At 38.1% G+C, this 22,074-nt stretch overlaps 1 protein-coding gene across 3 annotated transcripts in view; it reads right to left on the minus strand.

Moving 5' to 3' along the window:
* The window catches only part of LOC125267868 (nucleus accumbens-associated protein 2), a 47,004-nt gene extending 27,052 nt beyond the window's left edge, over window positions 1–19,952 (minus strand). The window contains exon 1 of one of the 3 annotated variants that reach the window (XM_048189897.1): window positions 19,733–19,952. The gene's annotated coding sequence lies outside the window, so the exon portion shown is untranslated. The remainder of the gene's footprint in view (window positions 1–19,732) is intronic. The other 2 variants (XM_048189896.1, XM_048189898.1) reach the window with 2 other exon arrangements.
* Window positions 19,953–22,074: the final 2,122 nt, after the last annotated feature.

Here is a 22,074-nt window from a genome sequence, read left to right on the forward strand (position 1 = left end):
TTGATCAGCATATAAACGCCCAAACTTTGTAAGCTGGGCATCTCTCCAGGAAACTGTCTTTCTCTCCTATGTCTTGACAATTAATAATAAATGAGATATCTCTTGGCAAAATAACTGGTGTTCGGTCCCGTGATTCAACAATGGGGATAAGAGCTTAATTTCAAATCTACATACACTGACTCATATTACTATGGGAGAAAAAGTGCAACACGCAAATGGCGGAATAAGCCCCGCCTTCTAAATAAAAGAGCCAATCAGCAATCGGTAAAGTCATGGTGTTACTGCAGCTGCCGGTGTTCTGAGACCAGCGCTCAAGATTGCACGTACACACTGGCTGGTCCGGACAGAAATAAGATTTTTAACACTATTTGAGCATTAGAAACGACATTTATGGGACAGTTCATGTCAGATATGTTTTTTTAAATGTGAGTATGGCAACTAAGTCCCATTCAAACAGACAGGATTTGGATGCCTGGAGACGTCGCAAATATGACTGAACAGACTGATGTTACTGAGAACAAGTAAAACGGCTGCAACTCGGAAATGGTACAAAGATCCACCAACTATAAGGAACATGTAGTATCAGAGAAAGTAGAAATGGACTGACGACTAAACTCAACCAAACTCATTCCTAAACTCTTAGGTAAAGGACGATGTGTGTGTATATGGATTTGCAGTCTTAATATGTCACATTACACTGTGTGTGTGTGTGTGTGTGTGTGTGTCCACAAGACAAAGAGCTGTTTGCTCTGAATGTGACTCAGCACACAAATCACACCCACATTTCTATCAAATAATCCTCACCTGCTCTACAATCGCTCTGTCTTTCCAGCTGGTTCATCAGAAGTATATAACTGGTTATGGGTTGTGAAGTCAAGCATCACTATTGCTATTACTCACACAAAACCCTTAAAGGGTTACTTCACCCAAAAATGAAGGGTCGGTCATCATTTACTCACCCTCATGTCATTCCAAACCTGTAAGACTTTCGTTCATCTTCAGAACAGTTCTGAAATCTGAGTCTATTCACCCAAAACTCTGACGCTTCAAAACGATCATAAAGAGAATGTAAAATGATGGGTTTAATGTTAATGTTGGGTTTAATCCAAGTCTTCTGAAGAGACTCGATCACTTTATATGATGAAGAGATTTAATTTAGGCTTTTATTCGCATATAAACACTGATCAGCGAATGTACATAGAGCACTTAAATATGGTGAACAGAAACTCACCCGTACTTGCTTGATGTGGAAGAACAAACGATTATGATTGTCATGATCACTGGCTGGAGTGCCCTGCTTAGCCACCAGAGGGCACTCCATCCTGGACTATTGCCTTTCCTTATTGGACTTCATTTCCCATGATCTCTTGTCTTGGACTCATTATTCCCATTATACTCAGCTGTTATCACTCATGTCAGTGTCTGTCTACTTATACCTGGTTGTTTCAGTCATTTGTTGTTTTGTTTTCTTGTTTTGTGTGAACTGTTCATGGATTTGGACTCTTGCCTGGATGTATGACAATGACTTTAAATATCCTTAAATAAAGCTGCGATTGGATCTTAATCTGCAAGTCTCAGCGCACCATGACATAAACCTCAATCAACTTTAGATCCAGCAGTATGGGGATTCAGATTGTCCCTCCAGCCACTAAGAGGAAGCGGATGGCTTGTATTTGGGCGTTGACTGCGCTGCATCAACAGGGGTTGGAGGTAGGAAACTTTGCCCAGACCTTTTGGACCATGGCGGTGGGGTTGGATTATAATGATGTTTTTCTTAAGGATATATTTTAATAAATGCCTTGATGACCCTCTGCCCTTATGGGAGATGGATGGACTTCAGATCTTGGATTTTTGGGGCTTTGTCAGATATCTCCACAATCATTGTCAATGGGCAATGCCAAGTCAATCAATACCCTCCCACAGAGACTTTCCTACCATGCCTCCTTCATCGAGTCAAAACCCTAGCTTCTTGAATTCCACTGGGAAGCACAGGTTAAGGAGAAGGAAAACCGTCCCTGAGTCCACTCCAGAGTTCGCTCCAGCCGGTGAGCCTGCTTGAGCCAGTGAGTCTGTTCCAGAGTCCTCTCCATCCCGTGAGTCTGTTCCAGAGCCCCCAGTCCATGAGTCTGCTCCAGAGTCCTCTTCAGCCCGTGAGTCTGTTCCAGAGTCCTCTCCATCCCGTGAGTCTGTTCCAGAGCCCCCAGTCCATGAGTCTGCTCCAGAGTCCTCTCCAGCCCGTGAGTCTGCTCCAGAGTCCTCTCCAGCCCGTGAGTCTGCTCCAGAGTCCTCTCCATCCCGTGAGTCTGTTCCAGAGTCCTCTCCATCCCGTGAGTCTGTTCCAGAGCCCCCAGTCCATGAGTCTGCTCCAGAGTCCTCTCCAGCCCGTGAGTCTGCTCCAGAGTCCTCTCCAGCCCGTGAGTCTGCTCCAGAGTCCTCTCCAGCCCGTGAGTCTGCTCCAGAGTCCTCTTCAGCCCGTGAGTCTGTTCCAGAGTCCTCTCCATCCCGTGAGTCTGTTCCAGAGCCCCCAGTCCATGAGTCTGCTCCAGAGTCCTCTCCAGCCCGTGAGTCTGCTCCAGAGTCCTCTCCAGCCCGTGAGTCTGCTCCAGAGTCCTCTCCAGCCCGTGAGTCTGCTCCAGAGTCCTCTCCAGCCCGTGAGTCTGTTCCAGAGTCCTCTCCATCCCGTGAGTCTGTTCCAGAGCCCCCAGTCCATGAGTCTGCTCCAGAGTCCTCTCCAGCCCGTGAGTCTGCTCCAGAGTCCTCTCCAGCCCGTGAGTCTGCTCCAGAGTCCTCTCCAGCCCGTGAGTCTGCTCCAGAGTCCTCTCCAGCCCGTGAGTCTGCTCCAGAGTCCTCTCCAGCCCGTGAGTCTGTTCCAGAACCCCCTAGTCCATGACTCCACTCCAGAGCCCTCAGTCGAGATGGCTGCTACACTTGAGCTCTCGGCCTTTAGCTTTTAGAAATTGCAGTGCTGGCTGTTGTGGCCACAGCCATTTGGTGTGTGTGGGCTGCGCACACATCAGCTCCAGTCCATGAAACCGCTGCAGTCGGTGAGTCCGCTCCTGAGCCCTCAGCTGAGATGGCTGCCCACCTGAGCCTTCAGCCCATGAACCCGCTTCAGAGCCTGTTCTAGTCCCGGAGTCCCCCGTTTGTCTGGATAATACCAAGGAGATTGTTCCTGAGTGCTCTGTTGGCCCTGATGTGACCACAGAAGTGGTTCCTGAGTTTCCTGTTTGCTTCGAAACGACCGTAGAGGTTGTTGCTGAACTGTGAACCTGCCTCAACACGACTTTAGAGATCGTTCCTGAGTTGTCTGCTTGCCTCAATACGACCAGATCGCTGGAGTTCCCTCTGGGCAATGCCTTGGAGGGCGTTCCTGAGATCCCTGCCTGTCCGGTTGCGGCCCTAGTGGTCACATCTAACTTTTCTGTGTTTAATGTTTTAGTTTTGTCTGGTCAGCTGTCTTGGCTTCTAGATCCACCTGATCCACCCTGGGGGTCTTCAAGCATGACTACACGGCAGTGGTGGTCATCTGCACCACCGTGGAGGTCTACAAGCCCATATGCACTGCTGTGGTGGTCATCTGAGCCACCGTGGGGGCCATCAAGCCCGTATGTGCTGCTGTGGTGGCAGTTTTACCCGCACTGGCCACCTGATTGGCCGGTTCTACCCGGGCCGCCTGCAAAGCCTTCGTCCCTAGCTCCTCTGCCCCTTCACGGACCTGGACCACCATCCCTCCCCCTGATTCCGCCTTCAGTCCACCTCCCTCCTGATCACTGCAGCTGGAGCGCCCTGCTTAGCCACCAGAGGGCACTCCATCCTGGACTATTGCCTTTCCTTTTTGGACTTCATTTCGCATGATCTCTTGTCTCGGACTCATTATTCCCATTATGCTCAGCTGTTATCACTCATGTCATTAGTGTCTGTCTACTTATACCTGCCCTGCGTCTCAATCAGCTCCCTAGGTCGTGAATCGGTATATAATGTAAATAAATGTGGCTGAGTCCCTGATCAGTGCCCTGACTACTGAACTATGGGAGCTGATTGAGACGCACGCCTGGTTGTTTCAGTTATTGAGGTTTAATTCACCTGCAAGTCTGAGCACTTCTGTTTTGTTGTTTTGTGTGGACTGTTCATGGATTTTGACTCTTGCCTGGATGTATGACAATGACTTTGGATATCCTTAAATAAAGCTGCGATTGGATCTTAATCTGCAAGTCTCAGTGCACCGTGACAATGATAAATAAATGTAAAAAGGTAATTTAAAAAAAAAAAAATTAAAAAAGGTAAATAAAAAATTTAAATACATTGCAAAATTCTAAGAAAAAAAATGAATTAAATAAAAAGATTAATAAGACATCTTTAGACATTTATTTAGTGATGGAGATAAACTTATTCTCATTCATCCATCACCAGTTTTTAGGGCCCGAGCACTGATGGTGTGAGGACCCTATTGTAATTGCTCGGTCAATTCTTCTTCTTCTCCGTAATAAATCGCAATTTTGAGGGCCTAAACATGCTCAAACTCAAGAAACTTTGCACACGCGTCAGAAGAGGTGAAAATTTACATCTGATATGAGGTTCAGAATTAGAATTAGGCGCGGCAAAATGGCTCGATAGCATCACCTATAAAATTTCAATTAAGCATCCTTCGCGCTACATTTCACGTACAGGTATGAAATTCGGTAGACAGATGTAACAGCCCAATACCTACAGAAAAGCCTGGAAAATCTGAAAACCCAACAGGAAGTGAGATATTTTGAATTTTCTCTGCAAAATTTTTGCAGTTTTTGCCATTTCCAGACATTGTACTTTAACGAAATCCTCCTAGAGCTTTTATCAGATAAACATCATATTTGGTCTGTCTAATCTAAAGGCCTTTGAGACGTTAAATTGTGAAGATCTAGAGTTTTCGCTGAAGGGCGTGTCCGCGGCGGCCTGACAAAATGTGATGTTTCGCCATGAAAGAGGAAGCTGTTGTAAGTCAGGCATACAATGTCCGATCTGCCCCAAACTTCACGTGTTTTATTAGAGTCCTGGCCTGAAGACATCTTCACGGCAATATTCAGTTAGTCATAGCGCCACCTGCTGGCAACAGGAAATGACATGCTTTGCACTGTAATTCACTTCCAGAAATTTCAATATGCCATGAAGTACCAAACATACTAGAAACACGTTAAATCATGCAACACTTGGCTAAGTGCTAAAGTATGCGATTAACGCCACGAAACAGGAAGTTGTTGTAACTCAAGCATACTATGTCCGATCTGCTCCAAACTTCACGTTTGATAAAAGTCCTGGCCTAAGGACATCTACATGGCAATATTCAGTAACCTGTTGGCAGCAGGAAGTGTGGCACATCGAAATGACTTATTTCTCCTGTTTTTACTTGCTTACATGCATGGCATCCACTATTCACTGTTTCCCTAAGGCCACCGGGTGGCGGTGGTCCCATGTGCGAGGGCCCTTTCATCGCTGCTTGCAGCTTTAATTTAGTAGTTTTTACCCTACTATCATCCAGACAGACAGATGAGAGGAGATAACAATGACTGAAAAATAAATGAGAAGCAGGCGAAATACCATGAAACTGTGGTGGATGCTTCTGTGTCATCAGAATTTCTGTCCATATAAAAGTAAGAAGCACAAACTACTTCAGGAAACAGAGCAGAATGCAGTTTGCTTGCTACTAAATGTCTCTGAAATCTATGGAAGCTAGTTGTGTCTCTTTTAGTTCTTCCTCAAACTCAATGGTGTAAACACTAGGTTATTTCCAGGATGACTGGTCTGTGTAAAGCACCAAGCAGCACTGCGTTATTCAGAAACTCTTCAGATCCACTGCTGTCATTTAACGCAAAGACCAATCGATAATGTGCAAGTGTGACGTGAGCTGCAAATGTGGGGTTTTTGATTTCAGAATAGAAACAGTCCAGATAATATACACATGAACGCAATGAGTCAATGAGTTTAAGGTTCATTTCCTGCCTACAGATCACAATCTGTTAAAGTGCGCTAATATATACCCATATTTTAAAGGTTCCTAATTTTGTTTTGTCGTCTCCTACAACAAGTTTACATTCATCCAATCTCAAAAAACACTCATTTTCTTATAATATCCATTGCAGAATCAGCTCTTTTCTCACAGTGCCAAACGGTTCAATCATGGACTCTCTTTAAACCCCGCCTTTCTGAGTGCCTGCTCTGCTCTGATTGGTCAGAAACCAAACTCTCATTATCATATCGGAATCTCAGCTCTTGATACACAGTGATACGAACAGTAACAGTTTTATCGTAACAATCAAAGTGGATTTGCTTTGGCAGCAGAAAACAGCGTCTTCTCGACATGAACAACACAAACTCTTCCAGTCTCAGATACAACTACAGTGATTGAGGGCGGGGCAAAGAGACGCTGTTCAGCCAATGAAGACCATAGGCTGGCATTATGCAAATTAGTTACAAACCTATGTAGGTTCAGCAGAAAGTGAGATTGGAATTACTGATTCTTTCTTTTGAGAGACAAAAACTTTATCTGCACTTTAATCTTTGCAGAGATTTTACATTCACAAACAGCTATATATAACACTATGTGAAAGGGAATATCTGAAACGGCATAACTTAATATCACAGAATTAAAGCAAGCCCGTCTCTGGACGTCTCATGAATGACTGTAAAACAATTATCCTGAGTCCTGACTAAAGCATTCCAGTATTAAATGTTGGTCAGTGATGAAGAATCTGCTGAAAACATGTCAGTGCCATCAGTGCAGTAATGACTCTATCTCATCATCATTATCCTGTAATAGAGCACTGAAAACACTGTGTCAGTGTGCCAAACCATGCAAAACCGAAGACAGTCATGATCTGAGGCATCATCACTGAACATACGCACAGATGAACACAGCTCGGTGTGTTTAGTGAAAGCGTGAGGGGAATATTACAGTAAAACTCTCTAACTAAGTACACAAATGAGTCAGTGACTAACAGCTCAAACTGTCACAACAAAAACGCTGTCGAGTCTCACAGTGTCTGTTGTGACATGAAGCATCAGTCTCATCATTTAATACAGTAATTCACAGGGGCTCGGGGCAAAGATGACACCGAAACCAACAAAAATGCCCCTTAAATTTTTTGATTTTGTCAATATTTTTTTCTGTAGAAAGACAAACATAAATAGTGGTGAAAGCCAAAATATTAAATGTCACAGATGTATATTTACTGAGTAATCCAGTATTTTGTAGAGGAGGGTCAAAATGACAATATTCACCGGAGATTTGGAGCCAGTTTAGAGGAGTGTAAAAATGACTTTAGAAAGATGGAAGCGTCATTATTTTATTTTTTACACAAAGATTGGTAGGTTTATTAGTGAAATCTGTTGACTTTAGCAATCTTTGTTTCATTATGTGCCAACAGTGACTGTTCAAAAATGGCAAAAAGCACTTCTTGTCCTTGACCATTGAAAATGGGTAAAATTCAACAATTTGGACATGGAGTCACATTGGGGTCCCAAATCTATGGGACTGAACTATATCGGGCCTTAAAAATGAAGATTCCAAATGCAAAGTTTATTAATAATGAGAATCTAGAAGGATATTAAGATATCTTGAGTACTTTTAGAGTTACAGGCATGCAAACTTTCAGAAAAGGAGTATTTATGGCACTCAGACAGGTTTGTTTTATGCAATTGAGCTGATAGAAAGATACATTTCTAGTTTCAACATTATTTGTTCTTCAGATATTCCTCTTTAAAAGACAAAAAGTATCAGCTGTATGCAAAGTGACCCACATTTGGTTTTTCACCAATGAAAATGTGTACAATTTACAAATTTACTCATGGAGCCGCATTAAAATCTCCATATCTCTGGGATTGAACCATCGAGGGCCTTTAAAATGAAGATACCAAAAGGAAAGTTCGTTAAGAACCAGAATCTAGAAGGATATTAAGATATCTTTAATACTTCTTGAGTTACAGGCATGCAAACTTGAGGCAAAAAACACAAGAAGTGCTTTTTTGAACTGTCACTGTCGGCACATAATGAAACAAAGATTGATAAAGTTAACAGATTTTACTAATAGACCGACCAATCTTTGTGTAAACATAAAATACTGACGCTTCCATCATTCTAAAGTCATTTTTACACCACTCTATTTTATATATATTAACAAAAATCAAAAATTTGAGTCGGGGACCTTTGAAATCAATCCCAGGGGGAAAAATTTGCCCTGAAATCAAAAAATAATTTCTGACCCAGTTGTACATTACCCTCTGCTGATTGACTCACAAGCAACAAACCAGCAAATGATGATGAAGCATTTTTGATGCTCGACTCAAAGGTCCACTCAAGCTGCATGCTTATTAATTTTCATAAGCTGCACTGGGGTTTTTATTGGCTGATCTTTCATATGCCTCTATCCGCCAGTTCTGGAAGCATTTGGGAGTCGAAATCACTCTACAGAACTAACCAGCCAATCCTTGACCTAAAAGGTTTAAATCCAGGAAGAATCCGTGATTTGAAATTCCTAGACTAAAAATCACACTTGTTAAATGGTATGAGTATTCTACAGTACAGTATTCACATAGTTAACCAGCACTGCAGATAAACCTCAGGTCAAAACACTAAAGATGCTAAAAACTGTTAGATGATCAAGTGAAATAGACGGGTTAACCATCTACAGCATTTCATCTTCGACTGTAGAGTTTGTCTGAAGTTGCTCATCCACACATATATAACAATAATTAAACAAATGCAGCTTTCACAGACTGCTACAGTGAACTGAGAGGTTTGCTAGTTCGTTGAATTGCTCATGTAACCCTTGTTATTGATCATTATCAGTTCATAAAAAACATTAACAAGACCTGAGTTAAGGAACGACACACTCGGTTTGCACCGGATCATGGGTGTAGTCAGTGCGGATGAAGACAGTAAAACAGGAGAAAGACAGGATGTTCCCTGAGATTTTCCAGACATTCTCTTGGATCTCAACCAAAGATCTGGATCGCAGAACAACAGGTGTGCACAAGAACCGGCAGATGAAGAGAACAAGAATCACAGTCAAAGAGATCATAATGATATTGAAGATCTATAAAACAGAGGCCGACATGCAGAAGCTTTACACTTTGAATCCTGGTGAAGGGACGCCGGACTGTTAATTGTAAGAAACAATGCATAACTCTCCACCAGCATGCATGTGTTTTCTATGGAGCAGTTTATTTCTGCTATGGAATAATAATATTTTTTTTTTTTTTTTTTAATGTAATTAAGGTAACTTAAGGTAATTTTTTTAACTTTTTATCTCACAATGCATATTTTTTTCCTCAAAATTCTGAGAAAAAAAGGTCAGAATTGCGAGAATTAAACTCAGAATTCCATAAAAAAGTCAGAATTATGAGATTTAAATGCAGAATTCCGTAAAAAAAGGTCAAAATTGCGATATTTAAATGCAGAATTCCGTAAAAAAGGTCAGAATTGCAATATTTAAACTCAGAATTGCATAAAAGTTCAGAATTGCAAGAATTAAACTTGAAATGCCATAAAAAAGTTCAGAATTATGAGATTTAAACTCAGAATTCCATAAAAGAAGGTCAGAATAGAGAGATTTAAACTCAGAATTTTGGAAAAAAAATGAAGAATTGCGAGATATAACTCAGAATTCCATTAGAAAGTCAGAATTGTGCGATTTAAATGCAGAATTCCGTAAAAAAAAAGTCAGAATTGCGATATTTAAACTCAGAATTGCATAAAAGTTCAGAATTGCAAGAATTAAACTTGAAATGCCATAAAAAAGTTCAGAATTATGAGATTTAAACTCAGAATTCCATAAAAGAAGGTCAGAATAGCGAGATTTAAACTCAGAATTCTAGAAAAAAGTCAGAATTGCGCGATTTAAATGCAGAATTCCGTAAAAAAAAGTCAAAATTGCGCGATTTAAATGCAGAATTCCGTAAAAAAGGTCAGAATTGCGATATTTAAACTCAGAATTGCATAAAAGTTCAGAATTGCAAGAATTAAACTTGAAATGCCATAAAAAAGTTCAGAATTATGAGATTTAAACTCAGAATTCCATAAAAGAAGGTCAGAATAGCGAGATTTAAACTCAGAATTCTAGAAAAAAGTCAGAATTGCGCGATTTAAATGCAGAATTCCGTAAAAAAGGTCAGAATTGCGAGATTTAAACTCAGAATTCTAGAAAAAAGTCAGAATTGCGCGATTTAAATGCAGAATTCCGTAAAAAAAAGTCAAAATTGCGCGATTTAAATGCAGAATTCCGTAAAAAAGGTCAGAATTGCGATATTTAAACTCAGAATTGCATAAAAGTTCAGAATTGCAAGAATTAAACTTGAAATGCCATAAAAAAGTTCAGAATTATGAGATTTAAACTCAGAATTCCATAAAAGAAGGTCAGAATAGCGAGATTTAAACTCAGAATTCTAGAAAAAAGTCAGAATTGCGCGATTTAAATGCAGAATTCCGTAAAAAAAAGTCAAAATTGCGCGATTTAAATGCAGAATTCCGTAAAAAAGGTCAGAATTGCGATATTTAAACTCAGAATTGCATAAAAGTTCAGAATTGCAAGAATTAAACTTGAAATGCCATAAAAAAGTTCAGAATTATGAGATTTAAACTCAGAATTCCATAAAAGAAGGTCAGAATAGCGAGATTTAAACTCAGAATTCTAGAAAAAAGTCAGAATTGCGCGATTTAAATGCAGAATTCCGTAAAAAAAAGTCAGAATTGCGCGATTTAAATGCAGAATTCCGTAAAAAAGGTCAGAATTGCGATATTTAAACTCAGAATTGCATAAAAGTTCAGAATTGCAAGAATTAAACTTGAAATGATATAAAAAAATTCAGAATTATGAGATTTAAACTCAGAATTACATAAGAGAAGGTCAGAATAGAGAGATTTAAACTCAGAATTCTAGAAAAAAGTCAAAATCGCATGATTTAAATGCAGAATTCCGTAAAGAAGTCAGAATTACAAGATATAAAATAGAATTGTGAGAAAAAGTAGCAATTTCCTATTGTACTTTTTTACTCCTTGGCGGAAATACGCTTGCATATTTTCCCTCCTGCACTGAATGGCATGGAAAATAAGATATGACTCGGGTCCTTCAGTGCGTGTCTTGTGGGATTTTTCCACCTGTTTTCAGGTCCAGCAAGTGAAAATGGTGCGCCTGAATCAATAAAGTAGCAACACACCTCTCCTCAACAACACACACGATCTGAGGAATCATTCATAAAGTTATTACTATTTCACTAATAAAAGGGTCACTTTGCAATTTCATCACATCAACTATGATGAAAAAATCAAATGTAAACAAATTAAGAAGAAGGATCATTTGCATACTTGAGGCGACTGTAGCTGCATAGTATGTGCATGTTTTAACATGTGTATCAAACACAGCTACAGATATACCTGTGAGCAAAGGCCCGAGCGCCATCAGAACTGACAAAAGCAGCTTAAATAGTCCCGAACGACACAACACAGGACAGCTAAAGTGGAAAATCATCAGAGCTTTGAAGTGTTTAGAGTCCCAGTGAGCTCTGCCCTGCTGGAATTATACAATATACACACAGTCATTCATGTGGAATTATTCACAGACTCGCTCTCTCTCACACACACACACATCCATACCATGTGATCATGCCAGGCGTTATGCCAAAGGCCAGCCATGTCACTTACCAGAAATCACAAAGACACAGAGGGGGAGGGAGAGACAGAAAAAGACTTTTAATTTAACAAACTATCAAACCTCCAGCCCAAGTTTGACCGTGAATCACACATTCAGAGTCATTCATATCTTGTTGTGGGTTTAATATGTCCATAAAAACGCGCTTATTGTTCTTATCGCTGCACTTCTTAGAGCCTTGATCTCTTTCGTCCCATATTTCCCCTCTTACGAAAGTACACAGAAATACAATTAAGCATGAACAGTGTTCCGTGAACAGTATATGGACAACGATAAGGCACCGTTTACACAACAAAACGACAAAAAAGGTCATCACACCCACATTACAGTGCAATATCTGACTGAAAAGGTTAATAGAGTGACTATAAAGTTTGGGGTCAGTAAGAGATTAATAGTCTTAATCAGCAATGACATTAAATTAATCAAAAGTGACATTTATAATGTTACAAAAGATTTCTATTTCAAATAAATGCTGTTCTTTTGAACTTTTGAACATATTTTCCACATAAATATGAAGCAGCACAACTGTTTTCTACTTTGATAATAATCAAATCATCATATTAGAATGATTAGAAAGACTGGAGTAATGATGCTGAAAATTCCCTGTAATAAATTACAGTTTACTGTATATTCACATAGAAAACAGCTGTTTTAAACTGCAATAATATTTCACTGTTTTACTGTATTTTTGCTCAATTAAACGCAGCCTAGAGACTCTTTCAAAACCATTAAACATTTGAATGGTAGCACGTGTGAAACTGCATTTAATTTGATTTGAAATGTGAACGCAGAGGATCAGAGTCCAGCAGCATCACAGAAACAGCGACAGGTGCGCCGTTACTATTAATACATGCCAAGTGGGAGTTTAGTCACTGTAAACAACATGGGCTACATACAATCTGAACCCTAACCCTGGATTCAGTGATCTCTCTATTAAAATGGTTTTTGCTCTGATTTTCAACCCCGAAACACTCTGAACGTAACAGGACTGGCACAACACGTTTCGAAAGAGAGTTTCACTGACATCAGCCAATACTTCAACTCTGTTATGGGAAAAAATGTTTTTGTTTCTTACAGGAAAAATATTGTTCTTGGCACAAAGCAGAAGAATACTGACTGTACATAATGAAGTGTGGTGCAATGATATTTGAGAGCTGAGGCTGATATTCATTTTTGCATCCATTTTAGAAATTACATGATTGGCAGAAAACATTTTTTTTCATGCCATGGGTTATGTAAATATATACATTAATGTGTAAATGATTCGGATTTTGATTTTTTTTTAAATGTTTAACTAGTCAACTTAAAAACTTAAAGGGTTAGTTCACCCAAAAATTAAATTTCTGTCATTAATTACTCACCCTCAATAAGTCCTTTGTTAATCTTCAGAACACAAATTAAGATATTTTTGATAAAATCCGATGGCTCAGTGAGGCCTGTTTGACAGCAATGACAATAAACACTTTCAATGCCCAGAAAGCTACTAAAGACATAGTTCATGTGACTACAGTGATTCAACCTTAATGTTATGAAATGACGAATACTTTTTGTGCGCCAAAAAACAAAATAACGACTTTATTCAACAATATCTAGTGATGGACGATTTTGAAACACTGCTTCATGAAGCTTCGAATCTTTACAAATCTTGTGTTTCCAATCAGTGGTTTGGAGCGTGAATCAAACTGCCAAAGTCATGTGATTTCAGTAAATGAGGCTTCGTTACGTCATAAGTGTTTCTAAATTTCAATGGTTCACCACTGGGGGGCGTGACTTTGGCAGTTTAATAATAACTTTTGACATGCAAAGCCTAGAAACAAAATTCTTTCCTAGAGCGTTTGTCCAATTTGCATGAAATTTGGTATGTAGCATCTACTCACACTCCAGGCAAAAATTTATTAAAATATTTTTGATTGGCCAATCCGTTCTCGTATAACGCGTCAATGAATTTGACGGTGAGCACTCAAAAATGGATTTGATGCTGTATCTTCGCAATGATTTGGTGTATCGACATCAAACTTGGTATATGCCATTACAGGCATGACTTATACATGCACAGTATCATCACAGCGCCACCTACTGGCGCCGAAATGGAAAAATCTAGTCTATTTTTGCTTATAACTTTAGAATGCCTTGTCCTAAAATCATGAGGATGGTCTCCTTAGATTCCTTGAGGCTTGCCGAGTTGAACGATATCCAATTGTCTTTGGCCAGCCATTTTGGGCATCGGCCATTTTGAATTTTGTCATAAAATGCTGTGTTTTACGAACGCATGAACATAATGTTACGAAACTCACTAAGATTCATCAAGGCCATGTTCTGAGAGCACCTGTAAAGTTTTAGGTCAGCTCCCCTAGTGGTCAAGAGATATAATGAAATTTATGAAAATGCTTATAACATATGAAAAATTCAACATATTGTCATTTAACTTACAACATTAGATTTATTGGCTCATGCGGAATCCTACGATACCAAATTTGCAATATTCTACCATACTGTGTCCAATTTTTACAAAGTTTGGTATGTAGCATCTACAGACAGTCATGACAAAAACTTATTAAAAGATTTTTGATAGACCCAACCGTTGTTTTATACTGCGTCAACAAATTTGACTGCGAGCACGCCAAAATTAATATGAGGCTGTATCTTTGCAAAAGTTTTGTGTATTGACACGAAACTTGGTACATGTCATCACAGGCATGACTTGGGTGCATGCAGAGTTTCGTCACAGCGCCACCTACTGCTCAGAAGTTATAAACCATGTTATTATAGTGCTTAAACTGACGTAATTTAAACAGCTTTATCCTAACCTCATGATCACAGATGTCCACAAATATTTCCTTTTCGGCCCTTATTCGGCTTGACCCCATTATTGCTGCTTGCAGCTATATTTTTCCTACTGTTTTTATGTTTGGTGGACGTGTTTGGCTGTTGCACTTGTGTCTTGCATCTTTTGCAGCGTCTCACCCATGAGATGGCATTCTAAAAACATGAGGGTCAAGTTAAAATTTGTTCAACTTGCATTTAATAACTTTGCTTTTTCCTCATTCTACTGCCCACGTCTAGTTTTTTCAACGCAATAACACATTTCTGAGTGAACAGCCGCTTAGACTAGCGATGTGTTCTATGTTCACATAGCGTCACACGAGAGCGGTCAATCAGGCACGCCGTTTTGTGGTTCTTCTCTTAACGGTTATCATTGCTGTACTGTCGCCGTGTCTAATTGTAACGTTGGCTACCATTTTTATTCAAAATTGCGATTTCTCGATTTAAAAATAATAAAATCAAGGCGAAAAAAAAAAATCTGAAAAATCGCCCAGTTCTTCAGGTGCTCAAGTTCAAATGGTCACACAAATTTGCTTGGTTTAAAAGTGATTTCTATTAACGATAGACAATGGGCCTTTTTTTGCACACAAAATTTCAATAATGTGACTGTACCTTGATATTACCAGATTTTACTCAAGTATGCATTAAAATTACAAGTATATGAATTCCAAACATACTGTGACGGGGTTGAAATAACTTTTGAATAGCATTGGGAGTAACAGAATCGGCTATTGAAAAAGCCCCATTTGTGCTCTCGTTTAGCAGTCAACTAATGAAAAATAAGAGAGTTTCAAGCACAAATGGCACATGTTATTACCAGAATGCCTTTAGTAAATCAGTTTGAAAAGTCTATCATCAACAAACACAAGGTCTGCGAAGCACATGTGACCGATCGTGTAGCGTGCACACTATATACAAGTACAGATTGATCACAGCACGTCTCAAGAGTCCCTGCGCCGAGATCTAATTACTGATGTTCAGAGCGAGCTCATTGTATTCAGATAAGGTTCTCAGCGCAGGGGCCCGTCAGGGTTCGGCCCCGAGAAACCCAACAAACCCCGACTGCCCCTTCAGCCCCATGTGGAATGTTTGGTAGAGCGAGGCCTCGGGAAGGCAACTCAGGACACGGTGCAAAAATACAGCTGCTGCGCGTCATCAGGGCCGTGGCAGTCGGCCAAACCAAAGACAGCGGCGTTACAGGCATGCATTGAGACGCACTCAGAACACGGCCTTGTATGCTGTGCGAGAACGCACAACACACACATGACGGTATCTGATGAACTCATGAAGCCATTTTACTGGCAGCAAGACACCATTATATTCACAATCCTAGAACTTCATTTATGAGAAACAGTGGCTGGTGGGTCATGGCCCAAAAATGGATGGACAGACAAGAAAAACGCAAAATACTAAATGCAAAATATCAAAAAAATGCAACTGACCATACCGCCATGCATTTATCCAAAGTGCAAATGCCAGGTTTATTAGACAACCAGATTAGAAGTCACCTTATCAAAAAACCACATGCATGCATGTGGTCACATATTTTGCACATGGGAACTGTTCTAAAACCACATGTTTCCCATGTGAAGTATTTGATCACAGTATGAGGAAAAAATGGGAAATTCATGGGGTGTTTTTTTTTTGTTTGTTTGTTTATTTTGTTGATGCATAGTGAGGATGGCAAAATAAACAGACTTGTGACATTGTAAAAAGGAGGAGAAAACACTTCCCATATCTTCAGTTGTTGATGTCAATGGCTGAGTGTCCGATCAAACTAAATTCATCTGTCCTTAGACAAATGCCAACATGGGCAGGTTGTGTGTGATACTCAAAAACCATCAACAAACTACAACACGACATTAAATAAATTCAGGTTCTTTTATCCAAAGAGGTCCAAAAGCAATTCATCAAAGAGCCAACATTATTGGTGTATCCCTAGAAAACACTTCCCATATCTTTTGTTTTTGTAATCAGGCTCTCAAAACTTACATAAAAATTTGGACTTAGATTTATCGACCACTATATAGTTTATCGGCTTTTAAATATAAAGAATTATCGGTTATCGATATCGGGCAAAATGTTCATATCGGTGCATCCGTAGAAAACACTTCCCATATCTTTAGTTGTTGATGTCAAAGGCTGAGTATCCAATCAAACTCTAATATTTTGGAGTAAAATCATCTGCCTTTTCTGATTTCTGCCCATCAACAAAAACTACAGAAGATCACAGAAAACACAATATTAAATAGATTCAGGTTCTTTTATCCAAAGAGAACCAAAAGCAATTCATCAAAGAGCCAACAATTTTCATAATATACAACACAAGGTTTATTAGACTCTTAAAAATAAAGGTTCTTTGTTGGCATTGAAGGTACAATGACAAGCCTTTAACATACAGGAAACACAAAAGGTTCTTTATAGTTGAAAAAGGTTCTTTAGATCATTTAAAATGTTCTTCACAACTGAAAGGTTCTTTGGGGAACCAAAAATCATTCTTCTATGGCATCCCCCCTTTGGAAGCTTTATTTTTAAGAGTGTAGACACACTATTAGGAAATAGGAAATAGAAGAGGTGAAATGCAGAGAAGAAACACAAGTCTTTTTTTCCATGCATAAAGAGGACAGCAAAATAATTAGATTCATCAAAGGGAGGAGAAAACACTAGGGATGCACGATATATCAGCCACCATATCGGTTGATAAATGTTCATTTTTGATGTTATCATTATTGGCCTGATAAGAACATTTGGCCGATATATTAAATAATGGCTTATTTCCATCAGCTGAGACGCACTGTTTGCCATGAAGGTTTTAAATTGCTTGAAATAGGATTGGAGTCACTTCAAAAAGGAAAATACAGTTAAGTGCAACATGTGCAGGTCTGTCATATAGATATAGGCCAAATAAAAATATAATGAGAACATTATAATTGTGTGTCTGGGACATGACTTTTAATGGTGAAACTTTTGTTTTTGATTTAGATTCATCGGCAAATATATCGGTTATCGGCTTTCAAATATAAAGAATTATCGGTTATCGGTATCGGCCAAAATTTTCATATCGGTACATCTCTATAAATAGATTTATCAAAGGGAGGAGAAAACACTGGGGATGCACAAAGTATCGGCATGTTCATTTTTAATGTTATCGTTATCGGCCTGATAAGAAAATTTGGCCGATATATTAAAGCCGATAAATAATGGATTATTTCCTTCAGCTGAGACACTACAGATGTGCACCGTTCACCATGATGGTTTTGAATTTCTTGAAATATGATTCAAATCACTTCAAAAAGGAAAATATTACAGATAAATTGTATAGTTAAGTGCAGCACAAGTCTGTCATTTAGGATACATAAAATTATAATGAGAACATTATAATGATGTGTTTGGGACATTGCTTTTAATGGTGACTTTTGTTTTTGTAATCAGGTTCTCAAAAATTACATAAAAATGTAGATTTATTGGCCAATATATCGTTTATCGGCTTTTAAATGTAAAGAATTATTGGTTATCGGCCAAAATGTTGATATCGGTGCATCCCATATCTTCAGTTGTTAATGTCACTGTCCAATCAAACTCTAGTATTTTGGAATAAATGTATCTGTCTTTTCATAGAAGCTCGTCTAATTGGACAAATGCCAACATGAGCAGGTTTCGTGCTATGCCCGTATACGCAAAAGCCATCAACAACTACAGGAGGTCACAGAAAACACAATATTAAATGCAGGTTCATATTGAATATGGTTTGTGTGACCACAGAGGAAACCATCGATATTCAAGAGAAACCAAAAATGTCAATGACACGTAGGCCTAAAACTAACAAAATTTATCAATAAATTACAGTTTGCAAAGCTGTAAGCACTAATTTAAGATTCAACCACTGACAAAAAAAACATATGTGCATAGAAACGGTGCTGTATTTGTATTCAGCACATTTGCAGTAACAGCTGGTGTGGATTTTACAGCGGTGTATAGCTGTGAAAAGAAGCCCTGCGGCTCTGAAAACTACCTCAAAATCTCTTCACGCTCGTCCTGTGGAGAAACACGGAAAAGTAGAAGTTTGGTATGGCAGCGAGGCTTTCTTTCAATGAAGAATATGGCACACTATTGTGTTGAAATGACTCACTGTGCACACATAAAATATTTGTTCGATATCATCTAGACGGATGGAGAGAGATATCGTATGCAGGAAATGCCATGGAGCACATGTTAGTTGCATAGGAAAGGAGGCATTGTGCACAGTCACATGTCTTGGAAACCAGACAGCAGCATGCAACAGTCACACACACACACACACACACTCTTCATGTGGCTATACACTCTCTCCTCTGACCAAACTTCCTTTCTCCAATTTAGTCATCGTCTGAATAATCTTAAAGCAACAGACACTCACTCAGCCAAAGCTAAAGCCCTGTCTGAACACACTCTGAACCACAGATCAAACCGGCCTTATCAATCCGTCTCAAACCGTTAGTTGGTTTATCTCGCCGAGTGTGTGGCCGTGCCTCTGTTCATGTGGTTTCAGAGTTAAAATGACATCCGGTTTCAATGAACATTAAAATCAACTGCTGAGGATTCATGCAACAATGAACTTCATTTATAAATAAAAATGCTGCAACCAGAGATCACCAGAAAAAAAAACAATATACAGCATTTAGCTCTGACACTTCAATCTGTGTCTGAAAATCCTTGTTTTTAATATTCAAGTGCTCCAAGTTTCTTCATAACATGGCCAAAGCACATGCCCAAAAAATGCATGAGAATTTTCAGACTAAACTGTGTCATACATGTTCAAAAACAATTCTTGCAAAAGTATATTGTCTGCTCTGTGAGTTGTGTTTGTGATCGTCTGCAGTGACATTCATCATCATCATCATCATCATCATCATCATCATCATTCTGCAATAAAACACTAATAAACTCAAACACACACACGTTTCACAATATGCATTCCATTGAATCCACCTGCATTCCTTCACTGCCAGTTTGATTTTTTTTTTAAACAAGTTTCATTAGCCAAAACAAATGTCTGAATGTGAGACATTAAGGTTATTACAGCAACCCCAAGTTTCAGCTCTGAGTAAATGACATTACGAAATCTGATCCCCATCAGTGTAAATGCTGCTGTACTGTGAATCACAGAATATATGAAGTAGGAAATAAAATATGGCTCCATATGCGTCATGCAGTCCAGACTCAAACATGCTGCGTGTCATATATATATTTACCCGGCGAGTCTCTCCTCCATATAAGAGCGCGACGCGCAGCAGCGGTTCTTTCTCTGGATGTGAAGTTTCCAGCGGGGTCCGTGTATTCAGGCAGACCCTCCTCACCTCCACTGCTGTCTCACTACAACAACAGCGCTCTCCCCATCTGCCTCTCTCTCTCTCTCTCTCTCTCTCTCTCTCTCTCAGTTCAGGAAGTGATTTCGCGTTCAGTCTGACATCATTCTCCAACGCTTTCAGGAGTTTTTAAAGACACAGTCGGACCGTCCCGTACGGTTCATTTGTAATGAACAATTATGGCAAGCCGCCTAAACATTTATTCCTCAAACGTTTTTCGTGCACTTATATAAAGGGGATAATCTACGGGCGACAGTTATTGAATAAATTCTGATTAATCACTCCTGGTGCAAAGCAGGTCACCTAAAATGTTATAAATAAATCTATTTAAAAATATTTAGGGTACTACAGAAGAGTATTAGGGCCAAGCAATAATAAAAAAATAAAACTATCTCGAGATTAAAGTTGTTAAATTTCGAGAAAAAAAATGAAAAAATGTTGAGAATAAAGTCATTAAATTATGAGAATAAATTCATTAAATTACGAGAAAAATGTCGTTAATTTCGAAAAAAAGTGAACAAAATTTGAGAATAAAGTCATTAAATTACGAGAAAAAAGTCATTAAATTACGAGAACAAATTCGTAATTTAATGAATTTGTTCTCGTAATTTAACGACGTTTTTCTCGTAATTTAATGAATTTATTCTCGTAATTTAATGACTTTATTCTCAACATTTTATCTTGACTTTTTTCTCAAAATTTAACGACATTTTTATCATAATTTAACGAATTTGTTCTCATAATTTAACGACTTTTTTCTCGTAATTTAATGACTTTATTCTCAACATTTTGTCTCGACATTTTCTCTAAATTTAACGACATTTTTCTCGTAATTTAATGAATTTGTTCTCATAATTTAACGACTTTTTTCTCGTAATTTAATGACTTTATTCTCAACATTTTATCTTGACTTTTTTCTCAAAATTTAACGACATTTTTATCATAATTTAACGAATTTGTTCTCATAATTTAACGACTTTTTTCTCGTAATTTAATGACTTTATTCTCAACATTTTGTCTCGACATTTTCTCTAAATTTAACGACATTTTTCTCGTAATTTAATGAATTTGTTCTCGTAATTTAATGACTTTTTTTCTCATAATTTAATGAATTTATTCTCAACATTTTATCTCGACTTTTTTCTCGAAATTTAACGACATTTTTCTCATAATTTAACGAATTTGTTCTCGTAATTTAACGACTTTTTTCTCGTAATTTAACGACTTTATTCTCAACATTTTGTCTCGACTTTTTTCTCGAAATTTAACGAGTTTTTTCTCTTAATTTAATGACTTTATTCTCAACATTTTATCTCAACTTTTTTCTTGAAATTTAACGAGTTTTTTCTCGAAATTTAACAACTTTAATCTCAAGATGGTTTGATTTTTTTATTATTGCTTGGCCCTAATCCTCTTCCGTAACTCTCAAAGTGTATGATTGCAGGAAAAATATACATGTTTGTATTGAACAATCAATTTTGTGTGAAAAAAAATAAAAAAATAAAAGTGGTTAATTTTGTTTATAAATCTTATACATGTATGAGGTGGTGAGGGGGGCACACATGGGGTAAAAGCACACAGTATTCATACAAATACTTTAGCTAAAGTAATTTGTTTTAATAATGTCTAGGTTACTTGTTGGAAAGAATCACTTTAGCAAAGTTTGTACTATTTTCTGTTTATTTAAAATAATATAATTAATTCATTTTTGTTCAATAAATATACTGTCATTAAAATAGGCCTATGTTAACATAAAAATATATTTTAAAAATACAGAAACAAAATTACTTTAAAAAGTAAAGATTCTGAAAGCATTGAAGGAGATCCCATAATATTAATAAAGATTTACAATAGTAACAATAAATTATATTTTATTATATGTTTAATATAATATTTTTTAAATATGATTGTTTCATTATAAATATGGGTATTATCTCTAAGACAGATACCCAGTTTGATATTTGCCATCTGAATCTGAGCATGTCATGTCAACAAATGGAAAAGTCAGTCAGCTATTCATTATCATGTTAATTATTGTGCTTTTTGCCCCAGATACCATACTTTTACATATTCTTCCGTTATTGAAAAACAATTGCTTGAATTACCTTGAACAAAACTGAAAATCATTAAGAAGACCTTTTTCTGAAAATACAAACATTATTTTAATCGATTCTCATTTGCTACTTAAAGCTGCAGTCCGCGATTTTTCCTCTTTGTCGCCATCTCTG

Source organism: Megalobrama amblycephala, linkage group LG4, assembly GCF_018812025.1.
Source record: "Megalobrama amblycephala isolate DHTTF-2021 linkage group LG4, ASM1881202v1, whole genome shotgun sequence".
Taxonomy (NCBI): Eukaryota; Metazoa; Chordata; class Actinopteri; order Cypriniformes; family Xenocyprididae; genus Megalobrama; species Megalobrama amblycephala.